Source organism: Somniosus microcephalus, unplaced genomic scaffold (assembly GCF_052327205.1).
Source record: "Somniosus microcephalus isolate GS21.2 unplaced genomic scaffold, FLI_Smic_1.0 unresolved_chr1, whole genome shotgun sequence".
Classification (NCBI taxonomy): Eukaryota; Metazoa; Chordata; class Chondrichthyes; order Squaliformes; family Somniosidae; genus Somniosus; species Somniosus microcephalus.
This window is the reverse complement of record NW_028225179.1, coordinates 128,340,417-128,353,023: the sequence shown is the minus strand read 5'-3', so window position 1 is coordinate 128,353,023 and position 12,607 is coordinate 128,340,417. Positions and strand designations below refer to the sequence as shown.

General features: G+C 45.0%; 1 protein-coding gene across 1 annotated transcript in view; it reads left to right on the top strand.

The window, feature by feature from the left end:
* Window positions 1-3,199, top strand: part of LOC147095842 (RNA-binding protein 4B-like) — a 46,656-nt gene extending 43,457 nt beyond the window's left edge. Inside the window, exon 4 of the mRNA XM_085974845.1 lies at window positions 3,057-3,199. The gene's annotated coding sequence lies outside the window, so the exon portion shown is untranslated. The remainder of the gene's footprint in view (window positions 1-3,056) is intronic.
* Window positions 3,200-12,607: the final 9,408 nt, after the last annotated feature.

Here is a 12,607-nt window from a genome sequence, read left to right as displayed (position 1 = left end):
ACATCTACGTGGAGCATAAGCTTAAAAGAAATCCGTGCAGAAAGTGGAGGAAATGGAAAACATCCCTCATTACTTGAGCTTTCCGGGGTTTAATGTATATAAATATCTATGTTGTAAATAATGATAGGCCTCTCCATTTGCTGATTTTAGCACCGGCCCACAGGAACCCAGGTACATTTTCGCACACGGTGCGCCCCTGTGATCTGTGGGCCAATACGCTGCCCTCTACTACGCAGCGCCTGCCAGCAAGTTCACGGAGGAGGGTCTCTATCAGGTAAGTTCGCATTCAGATGCCACCGACTGCAAAATCCAAGCCCATAATTTTTAATTTGAGATCGATAAATCTTTGCCAACCAAGGGTAGTAAAGGATATTGAGCCAAGGCAGGTGGATGGAGTTAGGATACAGACCAGCCATGATCTCGTTGAATGGCGGAACAAGATTGCGGGGCTGAATGGCCGACTCTTGTTCCTATGTTCGTATTTAAATTGACCCACCGCTGATCTCGGGCAACCGCCAGGGACACCTAAAAACAGGACCAATATGGCAGTGGCCATGCTGCCAGCGCAGAATAGGTGCCGGACCTCGTGCCCAGAAATTGGTACACATTGCGCCTAACAAATGGGCCAAACGTACAACAATTTCTACCCCATGTAGCTCACGCTAACTTCCAGGATGTCTGATCTGGCCCGCCATGTAAATTGAGTTTGACACCCTTTATTAAAGTGTGAATAAAAGGAGGAAACTTAGCTTTTGTTCCTCGGTTAATTTACTGAGCACCTCCCTCCCCTTCTGCACTGAATTGCCACTCTCATCAAATTCCCGTTTTGGAAGTCCTCACTCCGTTCCCACTCACCGCTGGGTTCTTGCAAATATCCCCCTTTCTATACCTTTCAGACACAAACCAATCTCAACTGATAAGTACACATTGTGTGGTTGGGGGCTGACTAAACAGCTGACCTACTTACAGCTCACTGACCGTTAACTGCCAACTGACTTGCAAGTTTTTAACTTTAAAACTAAGCTTCAACATCAGTTGAAAGTTACACTTTGTAAGTGTGACTCCAACAGGTGAAAGTTTGATTTACTCGTCTCTAAGATAGATATAAATATCTAGATTTTTAAAGGTGTTGGAGGCGTGGCTCAGCTGGTAGCACTCTCACCTCTGGGTCAGAAGGTTGTAGGTTCAAGTCCCACTCCAGAGACTTGAGTAAAAAATCTATAATGAGATGTTAAACCGAGGTCCTGCCTGTCCCCTCAAATTGGGCGTAAAAAATTCCATGACACTATTTTGAAGAAGAGCAGGGGCGTTCTCCCTGGTGTCCTGGCCAATATTTACACCTCAACCAACATCACTTTAAAAAACAGATTAACTGGTTATTATCACATGGCTGTTTTTGGAACCTTGCTGCACATAGAAACATAGAAGATAGGAGCAGGAGTCGGCCATTCGGCCCCTTGAGCCTGCTCTGCCATTCAATGAGATCATGGCTGATCATCCAAATTCAGTACCCTGTCCCTGCCTTCTCCCCATATCCCTTGATTCCTTTAGCCTTAAGAAATATATCTAACTCCTTCTTGAATATATTTAATGAATTGGCCTCTACTGCCTTGTTTGGTAGAGAATTCCACAGGTTCACCACTCTCTGGGTGAAGAAATTCTTCCTCATCTCTGTCCTAAATGGCTTACCCCTTATCCTTAGACTGTGACCCCTGGTTCTGGACTCCCCGACCATCGGGAACATCCCTCCTGTGTCTAGTCCTGTTAGAATTTTGTAAGTTTCAATGAGATCCCCTCTCATTCTTCTAAACTCCAGCGAGTACAAGCCCAATCGATCCAATCTCTCCTCATACGTCAATCCTGCCATCCCAGGTATCAGCCTGGTGAATCTTCGCTGCACTCCTTCCATGGCAAGAACATCCTTCCTCAGATAAGGCGACCAAAACTGCACACAATACTCAAAATGTGGTCTCACCAAGGCCCTGTACAACTGCAGCAAGACATCCTTGTTCCTGTACTCAAACCCTCTCGCTACAAAGGCCAACATACCATTTGCCTTCTTAACCACCTGCTGCACCTGCATGCTTACCTTCAGCGACTGGTGCACAAGGATGCCCAGGTCTCGTTGCACTTCCCCTTCTCCCAATCTATTGCCATTCAGATAATAATCTGCCTTCCTGTTTTTACGTTTCCTACATTACAACAGTGGCTACACTTCAAAAGTACTTCATTGGCTGTAAAGCGCTTTGGGACATCCTGTGGTCGGGAAGGGTGCTATATAAATGCAAGTCTTTCTTTAAAGGCCACTCCGTGCTCTGAGTTGTAAAGCGATAACCGTGAAAGTGTAAATGTCTTCTTATTGCTGATGTACCAGATCGCCAGGAAGGCTGGAATACATTTACTGCACACAACAGTAAGAAATTGTACTGAACAAGCAGTGATGATCTTTCACTTCTTTGCCGAGAGGAAAGCAAACTCATTTGTCTCTGCACAGTCCAAAGTTAAGTGAATTTATATTGTACAACGTATCTCACTGACTGTAGAATTTTAACTACAAATTATTATCAGATTATACACCAACAATGCATCTTGACACGGGTTCCTGTCCAGATGGTATAAACATGAAAAAAACTTGCCATTTTGATGGTTAAGCAGGGACCAACTACAGGACCTTCCCAAAGGAATTGGAATGGATTCGAGTAGAGACCATGAGAGGGTAGATTATACCGGGTCTGTGGAGCGAGCACACTGGGTTGGCTGAACAACTTTGTACTTGCTTCATGATTTTTTATGCTCTCCATCTTCCAATGCTCCATTGTTTTTTGATATGACACGGTGGGAATCGGGTTCAAGTGGTCTCCCGGCTCAGAGATCAAGGACAGCTGAAGTATAAAGAATGAACTTGGACGTGTGGCTGTGTTAATCCTATTGTCAGTGTCTTTGAACGTTGACCCTCAGCGGTGACTGTAATTTTCCCTTCTGTTGTCTGAATAGATTGTTGCCGTACAAAGCTGTAAACAGTCTCTCAGTTTCCTTTAACTGTTCTTTGCTCCCAGATGTAAACTCCCGTGATGGTGGTAATGACAGCAGCAATGAATATCGCAGCTCGTAATCCCAGGATCTGAGCCGAATGCAGAGTGCCGTCTCCCTTCTCTCTTCCACTGCCTAGAAACATACAGAAACAAACAATAACTTACTCTCTGCTGATCCCACAACAAGGGGTTGAAAGTAATCAAGCTTAATATTACTGCAATACTTGGTGTGATATTGATGTATCTACTAAAAAAATCTATAATGAATGTTTTCATTGCAAACACTCTTGAGGGGGTAATTGTAACTTTCTCCGTCAGGTGGAAAAGTGGCGGTAGTGGATCGTCTACCTGTTGTACACACTGTCCAATGTTACTTTCCATTGAATAACCTGGAAACATTTACCACAAGGTGGAAATTCATCTTAGCCGGTTGTGCAAATCGGGCGGTATCGCATTGTCCGCCCGTTACACACCCCGCTTAATAATCACTTCTATTTTTTTACCCAGAGAGTGGTGAGAATGTGGAACTCGTTACCACATGGAGCAGTTGAGGCGAATGGCGTAGATGCATTCAAGGGGAAGGCACATGAGGGAGAAAGGAATAGAAGGATATGCTGAAAGAGTGAGATGTAGTAGGGTGGGAGGAGGCTCGTATGAAGCATAAAGATCGGCATAGATGTTTTGGTCTGTTTCTGTGCTGTAAATCCTGTGTAATTCTATGTATTGACTTTAATTGAACTCAGTATCAAACGGGACCTATAACGGATGTGATATCGCCCGCTTTGCAAATCTGCCCACGGCGAATTTCTACCCCCACCTGTATAAATTGGGTAGAATTCTAATTTGAAAGGTGCTGTTAACCTAACCCTACGAGTAAGAAGATTTATTATCAGCTCCCATTACAGCAGCCAACCATTCCTGCATTTTAATTATTAATTGGAGTAACCTCTCTATTAGCTCCGATACAATAACCTTTATTGGTGCGGTTACAGGGGTCTGCGATGTTCACGCTCCCATCTCCTCACTAACGGGGTTTCTCACTGCAGTTGTAAACTGTGCTGGTATCGTGTGGGCTTAAGGACACTCCCAGTCTCCTCCCACCGTCAGTCACACTGTGTGACTCGTCATCTGTGACCTCCCCTCCACCAGCTGTAGATCAGGTCATCGCCGATCTCCACTGAACAGCTCAGGGCAACATTACAGATCCCATCAGAGGAGACGTTGCTGATCTGTATCCTTGGGCTTGACACATGTTCTGTAAATGAATGAAATATTGTTAACATAGGTGTAGTGGCCCACATATTTGGTGAACAGACTTTGAATAAACTGGTTTTAAAATAATAAGTTTTGCATATATCCAGCACCTCGTTACTTCTCTCCAGAAACGTCTCAACGTACTTAATGAGCATACGAACAATGCCAGACAGGAAAAAAACCCTCTGTTCCATCCAACCAATCCCACACAAATGTGACACCTTGTGCAATGCAATATATACTCTCCACCCCACCCAAAGCCATGTGATCTCCTGGGAGAGGCAAAAAAACATTAAAAACCCAGGCCAATTTTGGGGGAACAAAATCTGGGAAATTCTTCTCCGACCCCAAAGAGATAAATGGCTTTGAAGTGCAGTCACTGTTGTTATTCAAGTAAAGACTGCAGTTCATTTGGATACAGCAGGAGCCCACAAATGAGGTAAGTAACTCAATCTGATTTTGGAGATGTTGGCTTAAGGAGGAATATTGGCCAGAATATCACGCGAGTTCTTTGCTCTTCAAATAGTCTAGTGGGAACTTTAACATCCACCTTAATGCCAGACCAGGCAGGCTGGACCCATGTTTAAATCTAATTAGGCAATAGAGGGGCAAAATAATAATCTTGCTCCCCTTTTGTCCTGACTTCAAATTCATGTCACGTGGGTGTGTGGGATTCCTGTTTAATAAACAGTGACTTGGAGTCACTCTCCGTTTTCACTGTTTCAACAGTAAAGATCCACTGAAATCGACTAATCTGACAGTCTGTCGAACTACTGTACAGATAGACACAATAGTTCAGGAAAGTGGAGATGAGGTCGAAGATCAGCCATGATCTTATTGAATGGCGGAGCAGGCTCGCAGGGCCAAATGGCCTACTCCTGCTCCTATATCTTATGTTCCTACAGTGATGCTGTCAATGTTCCCGCCTGGAAATATCCTCTATCCAATGTTCACTGTAAGCTGCGCTTTGTTCTGTGCGGCCTGTTTCTTTTAATGTGTGGTGAATTTAAATTACTGCGTATGCGCGGTTTTTGCAATGTAAAAGCCAGTGAGCGGCCTGCGCGGGACCTTTCGGATTACTCCACACCCGCGCACCTCAGCGGGAACATTGCCCATAACTACCCCAATATGGAAACTGCCTGTGAGTTGCATCGTTAGTGATTTTTAATCCCAATTGTTAAACGTAAATCTGTAATTAATAACAGTTAAATTAAATAATTACAAATTGACTTCACACTCATTTTTAGTGTTTCCTCACTGACATTTGCATTGTCTGTAACTTTTACCCTCCCGCAATTGATGGAGAAGTGCAATGATCTGACACAAGGAATAACCGCGTTACTGAACAGGTGATTACCGTAAACAAGCAGTTCCCACCACTTCTGCGTGCACGTCCGATTCTGATCTTGCATTAACCTCATACAGACCTTGGTCACTGTGGTCGTTGAGGTTTAACCTGAATCTCTCCCAGCGCATTGTTACATTTTGCTGGGTTGTTTAGGACTTTCCTACATACTTGAATCTTTCTCCCAGTGGTTAATTTTGTGAAGTCTCCGGTAAATGTCTCAAGTTCTGTTCCTGGTATATTTGTTGGTAAAGTAACTGACTGTCCCAGAGTCCCATTCACCAGGTGTCGAGGGACTGGATTACCCACAGCCTCTCCCAGACCTGGAACAAAAACAGAAGGACAAGCCCGTTAGTGTCTTTAGTTCTGGTGTGTTGGTTTTACCGTGTGATATCTATTGCTGCACTTTTTAAACCGATGCCCAACATTTCAGAACATATTCTCCAGTAACTTTGTGCAGCACATTTTGTGAAGCCTCTTTGTTACATTGTTATAGTATCACATCGTTAAATGGAACTACTTTGGTATGGAACTACTTTGGTATGGTGTAGTTACATTGCTATGTGGCACACTGTGCACGGGCGGTGCACAGTGCAGCGTCAGACATCTTGTATCACTCCGCACCATGCGGCAGCACTGGGACAAAGCAGAAATACAGCAAAGTAAAAGCAGTAACTAAAAATGAGCTAAAAGTGTCTGTATTACTTATAGTATAAGAACACAAGGAGACACATCATGGTGGCAGCGGTATAAGTGAGTACAAAATTGTGCTCTACGAATAAGACTAAGTGATTTTGTGAGCTGATTGAGTCCCGGTGTCTGCGGTGATTGAAAGTGAATCGTATGGGAAACTAAAATGACGGCTCAACCCCTCATGAACTGGGAAGCTGACGATATAGTAGAAGCATTCCGCAAGTTCAAACAGAAATGTGAGCATACATTCAAAAGCTTCCTGAAGGGTACTACCAATGAGGAAAAGGTTAGTTACATTCTGTTGTGGACAGGAGAAAAAGGTCTAGATTTGTATAATAGCTGGAGCTTGACTGAAGAGGAAAAGGAAAACCCTGCGACAATTTTTGATAAATTCAGCAACCATCTAGAGCCTAAATCCAATCACCGTATACACAGATACAAATTCCAGAGTCTAAGACAGGAACCCGGTGAAACAGCTGACAATTTCCTGACAAGGCTGAGAAATGAAGCCTGCTCAGGAAGGGAGGAAAAAGAGTGGGAGAGCAATAGTGGTAGGGAATTCCATCGTAAGGGGAACAGATAGGCGTTTCTGTGGCCGTAGACGTGACTCCAGGATGGTTTGTTGCCTCCCTGGTGCCAGGGTTAAGGATGTCACTGAACGGCTGCAGGGCATTCTGAAGGGGGAGGGTGAACAGTCAGAGGTCGTGGTTCACATTGGGACCAATGACATGGGTAGGAAGAGGGATGAGGTCCTGCAGCAAGAATTTAGGGAGCTAGGTAGCAGATTAAAGAGCAGGACCTCAAAGGTTGTAATCTCTGGATTACTCCCGGTGCCACGTGCTAGTGAGTATAGGAATAGGAGGATAGAGCAGATGAATGCGTGGCTAAAGAGTTGGTGCAGGAGGGAGGGCTTTCGTTTCCTGGATCACTGGGCCTGCTTCTGGGGAAGGTGGAACTTGTACAAGTCGGACGGGTTGCACCTGAACCAGAACGGGACAAATATCCTTGCGGGGAGGTTTGCTAGCACAGTTCGGGGGGGTTTAAACTAAAATGGCAGGGGGTTGGGAACCTGAGGAGGGAGACAGAGGAAAGGGAAACAGGGATAAAAGCAAAAGATAGGAAGGAGAAAAACAAAAGTGGCAGTCAGAGAAATCAACGGTTTAAATCAAATGTGGCCACAGTAAATAATAATTCTAATAGGTCTAAGAGCGTTAAAAAAACAAGCCTGAAGGCTTTGTGTCTTAATGCGAGGAACATTTGTAATAAGGTGGACGAATTGGCTGCGCAAATAGAGGTAAACGAATATGATTTGGTTGGGATTACGGAAATGTGGCTCAAGGATGGCCAAGACTGGGAACTCAACATCCAGGGGTATTCGATATTCAGGAAAGATAGGCAAAAAGGAAAGGGAGGTGGGGTAACATTACTGGTTAAAGAAGGGATTAATACAATTGTAATGAAGGATATTAGCTCCGATGATGTGGAATCTGTATGGGTAGAATTGAGAAATACTAAGGGGAAAAAAACATTAGTGGGAGTGGTATATAGACCTGCCAACAGTAAGGCGAAGGTTGGGGATGGCATTAAAAGGGAAATGAAAGAAGCGTGCAATAAGGGCACAGCAGTCATCATGGGTGACTTTAATCTACATATAGATTGGGCCAAATAAATTAGTAACAATACTGTGTAGGAGGAATTCCTGGGGTGTTTACGGGATGGTTTCCTGGACCAATATGTCGAGGAACCAACCAGAGATCAGGCCATCTTAGATTGGGTATTATGTAACGAGAAAGGATTAATTAGCAATCTTGTTGTACGAGGCCCCTTGGGTCGGAGCGATCATAATATGATCGAATTCTTCATTAAGATGGAGAAAGAAGTAGTTGACTCAGAGACTAGGGTCCTCAATTTAAATAAAGGAAACTACGATGGTCTGAGGAGCGAGTTGGGTAGGATTGATTGGGAATGGCACTCAAAGGGTTGACGGTGGATAGGCAATGGCAAACATTCAAAGACCGAATGGATGAGCTACAGAATTTGTTCATCCCAGTTTGGCATAAAAATAAAACAAAAAAGGTGACTCAACCGTGGCTAACAAGGGAAATTAGGCATAGCATAAGATCCAAGGAGATGACATATAAATTGGCCAGGAAAAGCAATAATCCTGAGGATTGGGAGCAGTTTAGGATTCAACAAAGGAGGACAAAGGGGTTAATTAAGAAAGGGAAAATAGAATGAGAGTAAGCTAGCAGGGAACATAAAAACTGACTGTAAAAGCTTTTACAGATATGTGAAGAGAAAAAGATTGGTGAAATCAAGCGTAGGTCCCTTGCAGTCAGAATCAGGGGAATTTATAATGGGAAACAAAGAAATGGCAGACCAACTAAATTCATACTTTGGTTCTGTCTTCACAAAGGAGGACACAAATAACCTCCCAGAGATGCCGGGGAACATAGGGTCTGATGAAAGGGTGGAACTGAAAAAAATCAGTATTTGTAGGGAAATGGTGTTAGGAAAATTGATGGGACTGAAGGCCGATAAATCCCCAGGGCCTGATAATCTACATCCCAGGGTACTTAAGGAAGTGGCCCTAGAAATAGTAGATGCATTGCTGGTCATCTTCCAGAACTCGATAGACTCTGGAACAGTACCCATGGATTGGAAGGTAGCTAATGTTACCCCACTATTCAAAAAAGGTGATAGAGAAAAAGCGGGGAATTATAGATCGGTAAGCCTGACATCGGTAGTGGGGAAAATGCTAGAGTCCATTATAAAAGATGTAATAGCAGAGCACTTGGAAAGCAGTGACAGGATCGGACAAAGTGAACATGGATTTACGAAAGGTAAATTATGCTTGACTAATCTGGAATTTTTTGAGGATGTAACTGGTAAAATAGATAGGGGAGAACCAGTGGATGTGGTGTATTTGGACTTTCAGAAGGCTTTCGATAAGGTCCCACATAAGAGATTAGCGTGCAAAATTAAGGCACATGGGATTGGCGGCAAGGTATTGACTTGGATAGCGAACTGGCTGGCGGACAGAAAGCAAAGAGTTGGAATAAACGGCTCTTTTTCCGAGTGGCAGGCAGTGACTAGTGGGGTACCGCAAGGATCGGTCCTAGGACCCCAGCTGTTCACAATATATATTAATGATCTGGACAAGGGATTTGCATGTAATATCTCCAAATTTGCAGACGACACAAAGCTGGGTGGGAGGGTAAGCTGTGAGGAGGATGTCGTGAAACTCCAGTACGATTTGGACAGGTTGGGTGATTGGGCAGAAAAATGGCAAATGCACTATAATGTGGATAAATATGAGGTTATCCACTTTGGTGGCAAAAACAGGAAGGCAGATTATTATTTGAATGGCAATAGATTGGGAGAAGGGGAAGTGCAAAGAGACCTGGGTGTTCTTGTGCAGCAGTCGCTGAAGGTAAGCATGCAGGTGCGGCAGGCGGTTAAGAAGGCAAATGGTATGTTGGCCTTTGTAGCAAGAGGGTTCGAGTACAGGAACAAGGATGTCTTGCTACAGTTGTACAGGGCCTTGGTGAGACCGCACCTTGAGTATTGTGTGCAGTTTTGGTCACCTTACCTGAGGAAGGACGTTCTTGCCATGGAGGGAGTGCAGCGAAGATTCACCAGGCTGATACCTGGGATGGCAGGAATGACGTATGAGGAGAGATTGTGTCGATTGGGCTTCTACTCGCTGGAGTTTAGAAGATTGAGGGGATCTCATCGAAACCTATAATATTCTGTCAGGCCTGGACAGACTAGATGCAGGAAGGATGTTTCTGATGGCTGGGGAGTCCAGAACCAGGGGTCATTGTCTAAGGATAAGGGGTAAGCCATTTTGGACTGAAATGAGGAGGAATTTCTTCACCCAGAGAGTGGTGAACCTGTGGAATTCTCTGCCACAGAGGGTGGTGGAGGCCAGTTCATTAAATATATTCAAGAAAGAGTTGGATATATTTCTTAAGGCTAAAGGGATCAAGGGATATGGGGAGAAGGCAGGGACAGGGTACTGAACTTGGATGATCAGCTGTGATCTCATTGAATGGCAGAGCAGGCTCGAAGGGCCGAATGGCCTACTCCTGCTCCTATCTTCTATGTTTCTATGAAATGGAGGAAAGGCTTGTGGACCAGCTGATATGGGGGTCAGCGCATGTAGAGGTACAAAAAGCCCTGATAGGAAAAGAAAAGCTCGGAACAACAGAAGCTATAGATACTGCGAGAGCTCATGAAGCAGCAAATGAAAACGCTGATTTCTCAAACGGCTGACAGGCGGACGGCTTCTGAGACGGACAACAGAGTGGATGCAGTGAGAGAAAAGTATAAAACACAAAGACATGCACATGACAACGGGGGAAACGTGCAGAAATTGTGGAAGACCGCACGATTACACAGACAAGAGGAAATGTCCAGCATATGGAACAAGCTGCAATGCATGTGGCAAACTAAACCACTCGGAAAAGGTGTGTCGAACAAAGAAAGAAGGAACAAACATCAAAAACAAAGGCGGACAGCAGAACCAGAGAAAGAAACACAATATCCATGCCATGGATGAGCAGGATGATGATGGTGATCACGACAATGCACTAAACATCGAAACCATAAAGATACAGCTTCACGAGATGTCCAGAGCGGAAAATACTCCGAGGAGAGAATTGCACACCATCATCCAAATCAAAAAAAAAGGTCAAAGGTCGGCCCACAACCATCAACTTAAAGTTGAAGCTGGACACGGGCTCAGAGCAACATTCTCCCATTGAGACTACCAGCAGATCTTTCCCGAAAACCTGAGAGAAGATGGCTACCCTAAAAATGGTTGTTTAAAGGCAAGTAATGTCACGCTGACAGCATACGGGGGGAGTGAGATTAAACAACTCGGAATAACCCTTATCAAGGGGACACATAAAAGAAAGAACATCAACTGCATGTTCTATGTCACCGACACTGAGAGGCCAGCGATCCTGGGATTACAGCCTTGGTCCAAACATGGACAAAAGACCTCATTACAGCCTTGGTCCAAACATGGACAAAAGAACTCATTACAGCCTTGGTCCAAACATGGACAAAAGAACTGAACTCAAGAGGTGAGGTGAGAGTGACTGCCCTTGACATCAAGGCAGCATTTGATCGAGTGTGGCATCAAGGAGCCCTAGCAAAACTGAAGTCAATGGGAATCAAGGGGAAAACTCTCCATTGGTTGGAATCATACCTAGCACAAAGGAAGTTGGCTGTGGTTATTGGAGGTCATTCATCTCAATCACATGACATCACTGCAGGAGTTCCTCAGGGCAGTGTCCTAGGCCCAACCATCTTCAGCTGTTTCATCAATGACCTTCCCTCCATCATAAGGTCAGAAGTGGGGATGTTCGCTGATGATTGCACACTGTCAGGCACTGACGCAGTCCGTGTCCATATGCAGCAAGACCTGGACAACATTCAGACTTGGGCTGACAAGTGGCAAGTAACATTCGCACCACACAAGTGCCAGGCAATGACCATCTCCAACAAGCGAGACTCTAACCATCTCCCCTTGACATTCAATGGCATTACCATAGCTGAATCCCCCACAATCAACATCCTGGGGGTTACCATTGATCAGAAACTGAACTGGACCAGCCATATAAATACTGTGGCTACAAGAGCAGGCCAGAGGCTGGGAATTCTGCGGCGAGTGTCTCTCCTCCTGACTCCCCAAAGCCTTTCCACCATCTACAAGGCACAAGCCAGGAGTGTGATGGAATACTCTCCACTTGCCTGGATGAGTGCAGCTCCAACAACACATGAAGCTCGACACCATTCAGGATAAAGTAGCCCGCTTGATTGGCACTCCATCCACCACCTTCAACATTCACTCCCTCCACCACCGGCTGCAGTGTGTACCATCTACAAGATGCACTGCAGCAACTCGCCAAAGCTCCTTCAACAGCACCTTCCAAACCTGCGACCTCTACCACTTAGAAGGACAAGGGCAGCAGACGCATGGGAACATCACCACCTACAAGTTCCCCTCCAAGCCACACACCATCCTGACTTGGACCTGTATCGCCGTTCCTTCACTGTCGCTGGGCCAAAATCCTGGAACTCCCTTCCTAACAGCATTGTGGGTGTACCTACACCATATGGACTGCAGCAGTTCAAGAAGGCGGCTCACCACCATCTTCTCCAGGGCAATTAGGGATGGGCACTAAATGCAGGCCTAGCCAGCCAGCGACGCCCACATCCCATCAATGAATTAAAATAAAACAGCTGCGAGAAGTTGAGATTGATCTCAGTG